General features: G+C 45.2%; 1 non-coding gene across 1 annotated transcript; it reads right to left on the reverse strand.

Annotated features, from left to right (window-relative positions):
• Positions 1 to 3,154: 3,154 nt before the first annotated feature.
• On the reverse strand, positions 3,155 to 3,236 carry TRNAS-GGA (transfer RNA serine (anticodon GGA)). The gene has a single exon. It is a non-coding gene; the product is annotated as a tRNA-Ser (tRNA).
• Between the last annotated feature and the right edge of the window lie 3,120 nt (positions 3,237 to 6,356).

The raw sequence follows: 6,356 nt of genomic DNA on the forward strand, positions 1-6,356 counted from the left end.
GTGAGATATCACACCTCTGGGTGAGGTGCAATATCTCTGTAGCAACCGAGTCCTCGGGGTGCTACAGTTCCTTTTATCTTCAGCCTAGGTGACGTATTGCGATACAGGGCCGTGATTTTGGCTATAAAAGGGTCCCCTAGACCCCTACCCCAAGCTTTTTAAGAGAATAATATATGGCGTGCCAGGAGACTCTATGGAATGCTTTCTCAGCATCCAACGAGAGTATCTAATTACAAATTTTTAACTGCATCTAGCCCAGGAAATACTTTGTGCCGAGTAGCAGGGTCTGCTAGTCAGCGGATTATCCCAGCTGTTAAGCAAGCTACACCACCTGTAGTTTGGACACTTAATTTTTTCAAAGGAAATGCTTCGGGACCCCGGGATACTCAGTGAAGAGCATCAGGAGGCTCCCCAAGGCATAGGGGCTGGGACTGGCGGTAGGACGCCTTGCGGTGGACCACCGAGCTCGATCCTTATAAAAGCTTTTTAACTGCAGCAGCTTTAGTGGATGCTACTGTAGCTGGAAATACGCGGCTGCTGGCATGAGACTTGCCCTCCAATAGATCCTTGTAAAAGGATTTAAAGTGTATTCATTCAAATTAGAGAGACAATTTAAATTAAAAAGCTTAGACCTGCCTCCACCACAGGAGGGCTCGCTCGACCCACCAGCCTACAGGCACCAGTATTGGGAGAAGGGGGCTGGCCGTCAGGGTCCACCGCAGCTCTGGCTCAAAGCCGGTGACACTGAGGTCGCACGGGCAGGAACGGACTGGCCGTGTCGGCTTCGCACTTTTTTGGTTTTAGAAGGGCATGACATGTCTATATCTGTGTCTCCCCCTCCTTTTACTCCTCCACCTCTTTTCTTTTCGCATGACTATATGTACTTGTCACTTTTCCATGTGTTAGTTGTGTCTTCTGAGCAGTTTGTCAGCTTTTGGACACCTATGTGTTTTTATGTGTTTTTGTTTGCCTGCCATTTATTTTAATGGTGTTTTAACGGTGTTCGAAGGTGTTCGACGAACAGTTCGGCGAACATACGGGTGTTCGACAAACCGAACTCGAATACTACGGGGGTGGCTCAACACTACTTATGACTTCCAAGCAAAAGCTTCCAAAAATTAGGATGGAGCAACTTGCAATGCCTCTTACAAGAGCCATGCAGTACAGCATATTACAAACATTAGTCCCATTATTGGGGAGTGGGTCTCCCATAGTATTTGCTTATGGCTTCCAAGCAAAAGCTTCCAAAAATTAGGACGGAGAAACTTGTAATTGTTATGATCTGCAACATAAACTAGGGAAAGAAGGGGAGAGCTGTCCCTACAATAAGACTAAGCTGAGTCCCTACGTTGTAGCGGGCAACCTGTTCCTTGTGAACAGACCCGCCTTCATCCTCGGCTAGTCTGAAAGGAGACCTATAGAGAAAGGGAGGGGTCTCTAAAAGAACTAAGGACAAAAATGGGACAACTCCTAACAGAAGTTGTTGCAGAGCAAAAGATAGACTGACAAAAGTACTAGAGGTCCCAGAGGACCAAGCAAACTAGAGATAGATAGGCACAAAAACACCCGGCTAGAGAGACAGTCAAAAAAACACTGAAGTCCAGCAAAGCCAAAAGGGCGGAGCTGGAATATATAGGTAGATGGTCACGTGACCGCAAACACAAGAAAGAAACAAAATCAAACAGGAGGGTTATAACAGTACCCCCTCTTTTATGAGGATCCTCCGGATCCTCCAGGCCCAGGCCTATCCGGAAATCTCCTGTGGAAAGCTCTGACAAGTCTAGGGGCAGAGACATCATCCGCCTTTACCCAGGAGTTATCCTCGGGACCGAAACCTTTCCAAGCGATGAGATACTGCAATCTCCCTCTATGCTCTCTGGAATTCAGGATAGGAGAAATTTCATATTCGCCGTCTTCCACCACCGGAGGAACAGGGACAGTGGCCTCCTTATCCGATACATCAGCCTTTTTCAACAAGGAAACATGAAACACAGGATTAATCTTCCAGGAGGAGGGAACCTCAAACCTAACAGCAGACTGGTTTACCACCTGAAGCACCTTAAATGGCCCCACAAACTTCCGACCCAATTTTTTAGAGGGAATCCTCAACCGCAGATTCTTTGGAGGACAACCAAACCATGTCACCCACAGTAAACAAAACCTCTTTACGTTTCCTGTTAAAATACTTCTTGTACTTTTTGTTAGCCTCTTGAAGGTTACAACGTACATTAGTCCAAACTCTCTCCAAATCACCGGAAAAATTCTCCTCCTCTGGCACCGCCGACCACAATTTGGAGAACGAACCAAAAGACGGATGTCTCCCAGTACAGCAAAAAAAGGAGAACACCCAGCAGAGGAGGATGTATGGTTGTTAAGAGCAAATTCTGCGAGTGGCAGAAACTCAGACCACCCCTCTTGATTGTCTGACACAAAACAAGACAAAAACTGTTCAACATCTTGGTTCTTTCTTTCAGTCTGTCCATTAGACTCAGGATGATAACCAGATGAAAATGACAAATGGACTCCCAACCTGTCACAAAAAGCACGCCAAAAGCGAGCCACAAACTGAGGTCCCCTATCAGAAACAATGTTGGTGGGAATGCCATGGAGCCTGACAATTTCCTTAATAAACGCCTTAGCGAGTGTCTTAGCGTAGGGTAGCTTAATGAATGGAACCAAATGACACATCTTGCTAAAATGGTCCACGACCACCCAGATGACAATGAAACCCTCGGATACAGGAAGTTCAGTAATAAAATCCATTGCCAGATGCGTCCAAGGCGCAGTAGGAACCTCCAGAGGGCAAAGCAACCCCGCAGCAGAGGTATGTGAAGCCTTTGACCTAGCACACACCGTACATTGACGCACCCACTTGATGACTTCCTTCTGCTACCCAGGCCACCAAAAACTGCGACTGATAAGAGCGGGAGAAGGTCTTCTTACTTGATGGCACCCACGGTGCTTCTTTTACTTAGCGTCGGGACGCACATGTTATGTCCCGCAGGGCAGGCTGATCAAAATAAGATCCAAAGATGCTGTCAGTATGGTTTTACAAACCCAGTCCAAAGATCACAGACCACTGTCTTGGGAGGTAGACGAGGGAATATGAAAAATTGATCTGCAAGTAATCGGTCTAAAGTATTCAGAATACAGATGTAGTCGGCAGGATTTGAACCTGCATGGGTAGACTCCAATGTATTTCCAGTCCATCGCCTTAACCACTCGGCCACGACTACTCAGACATGAAATCCTTGTGAGTTTCACACACCTTTTCTTAAAGCACCATGATCAAGATCAGTTATTATTAGTGATGAGCGAGCATGCTCGCTACTGTTCAGTAGTCGCCCGAGCATCTCAGTACTCGAGATGCTCGGAGCCCGCCCGTACTTGCGCGATGCTCGGGTGGGAGCTCGGGTCCCCGTCCTGCATGTTTGGTGCTATTTAGAGCACCAATCATGCAGGGATTGTCTGCCACTCACTGTAATGTCACAGCCATGGTGGTTGTGGGGAAACACTGATTGCCCAAATCGATAGGAACAGTGCTCACAGTGAAACATGAAAAGCCGGCAATTCATCAGCGGCATACATCAGTACCTGACAATTTAGAACAGAAAGAATAGAGCATCACACATAGATTAGATAGATAGAAACATGTCAGTCACATATATAATAAGTACAGTGACAGTGTTGGTTACTGTACTTGTTATTTAGTGCTAAAATAAAGGATTTATTAAAAAAATAATAATAGTGTTTTCATGCACCCGTCTCTTTAAAAAAGCCACCCGGCAATTAATCATCGGCATACTTCGGTATCCGACAATTTAAAACAGAAAGAATAGAGCATCGCACATAGATTAGATAGATAGAAACATGTCAGTCACATATATAATAAGTAGAGTGACAGTGTTGATTACTGTACTTGTCATTTAGTGTTAAAATAAAGGATTTATTAAAAAAAAATTGACATAGGGTTCCCCATAATTTTAGTCTCTAGCGGAGGTTAAGCAGACGGCTAGGGCAGATGTTTGAAGCCTGGGAAGGGGGTAATACCCACGGAGCTTCCCAAGCTACTAATATCAGCCCCCAGCTGAATACCTAGCCTTTACCAACTATTAAAATGGGAGACCCCCCCAAAAAATGACATGGGGCCCCCCCTCTTTTAATAGCTAGCAAAGGCTAGGCAGACAGCTGGGGGCTGAGATTAATAGCCCAGGAAGGGTGCCATGAATATTGGCCCCCTCCCAGGCTAGAAACACCAGCCGTCAGCCGCCCCCGACGAAGCCCACACGAAACGCGCGTAGGGGCTCCTGTTCCTCAGTCAAAATTGGCTCTGCAGCACTATATGGGTAAGCTCATTTATTCACTGATATCATTGTGTTTCCCAGATATACTGTATATGCCTTTCTGGGGCTAATTAGGGCTACATTACACTATGTGCTAAATGACTATATATAACATTGGGATCAATTTTCCCTACATGGAATATCCCTTATACTTTCTAAAATATACTGAGACACCCTATGTGCAATATTAGATACTATTATTACCCAACAGTGCCAAATTTGTCACCCATTTGTGTGCTTTTTATCTCCTATTATTATGATTGTAATTAATCTTGCATTTTAATGGACTTAATAAACATTATTATGTTTTTTATGCAACATTTATTCTGATTATTGGGTCACAACTCCCTGATTTTCTTTATTGCTTATTATATTTATTTTTGGGAGGACCCCTTCTGTTACTATGGTCTTGACCTTCTTTTATAGTTCCATTCTATTCTGTAGTATTGGAGAGGCGTCTATAAGACACCCCCATTACTAACCCCCTAGTCAAAGTTAAAAAAAAACACAAACACCCAGAATACAGTCCTTTAATTGAAATAAACTCACAATTCTTTAATGTTCTAAATTAAACCATACTTACCATCATGCCCATTCCAGCTGAAGCCAACGATCTCCTGCAATAAAAATAAAATAAACCAACCTCATCCTTACCTTTCCATGGTTCCCAGGGTGGCTCCAGCTCTGCTACATTCACATGACAGGCAGGATCGCAGCCAAAAGCTTCCATCCAGCTTGCCATGCCGCAGACACTGAGAAGCGCAGGCATGCTTGCGCTCCTCAGTGTCTGGCTGTGACGGCATCCAGATGAGCCGAGTTCATGTCCAATGAACTTAGCTCACCACATGCACGTCACTGCATGAGGTGAGCTAAAGGACTTTATTCTGGGTGTTTGTGCTTTTTTTTAACTTTGACTATGGGGTTAGTAATGGGGGTGTCATATAGATGCCTCTCCATTGCTAACCTGGGCTTGATATCAGCTGGCATTATAAGCTGACATCAACCCCAACCCTATTACCCCACTGCTACAGGGCAGTGGGAAGAGCGAGGCTAAGGGCCAGAATTGGCGCATCCTATGGATGTGCCATTTCTGGGGTGGCTGACGGCTGGTGTTTCTAGCCGGGGAGGGGGGCAATATTCATGGCACACTTCCTGAGCTATTAATATCAGCCCGCAGCTGTCCGCCTAGCCTTTGCTATTAAGATAGGGGGGACCCCACGACATTTTTTTGGGTAGTCCCCCATTTTAATAGCTGGAAAAGGCTAGGTATTCAGCTGGGGGCTGATATTAGTAGCCTGGGAAGCTCTGTGGGTATTTCCCCCTTCCCAGGCTTTAAACATCTGCCCCAGCCATCTGCTTAACCTCCGCTAGAGACTAAAATTACGGGGAACCCCACGCCAATTTTTTTTTTAATAAATCCTTTATTTTAACACTAAATGACAAGTACAGTAATCAACACTATCACTGTACTTAATATATATGTGACTGACATGTTTCTATCTATCTAATCTATGTGTGATGCCCTATTCTTTCTGTTCTAAATTGTTGGGTACCGGTGTATGCCGCTAATGAAATCCTGGCCGGCTTTTGTAAAGAGACGGGTGCATGAAAATCAGAGGGCTCTAGTGTGTTCCAAGTGCCCTGCTATGTTTTTCATGCACCCTCCTATATACCCTGCCTTCCTGTCTGCCTATATATTCTGCCTGCCTGACGTTTAATTGAGCACCGTTCCCATCGACTTGGGCAATTTTTGACCTTCTGCACACCGCCGGGGGGGGGGGGGGGACCACCAGAAAAATGCTCGAGTTTCCCATAGACTTACATTGGGCTCGTTGCTCGAGTCGAGCACCCTATTTGTTCGACCCGAGCATTTTAGTGCTCGCTCATCACTAGTTATTAGCCCTCTGGAAGACATCTTAGAACAGCAAAGCAAAATACTAGGCCTCACTAAAATGTAAAAATCTGATTAAAAGTCATCAATTAGAACCTTGTACAGTTCATGGCTTTTCCCTC

Source organism: Phyllobates terribilis, unplaced genomic scaffold, assembly GCF_046119375.1.
Source record: "Phyllobates terribilis strain yellow unplaced genomic scaffold, ASM4611937v1 Scaffold_13__5_contigs__length_258822181, whole genome shotgun sequence".
Classification (NCBI taxonomy): Eukaryota; Metazoa; Chordata; class Amphibia; order Anura; family Dendrobatidae; genus Phyllobates; species Phyllobates terribilis.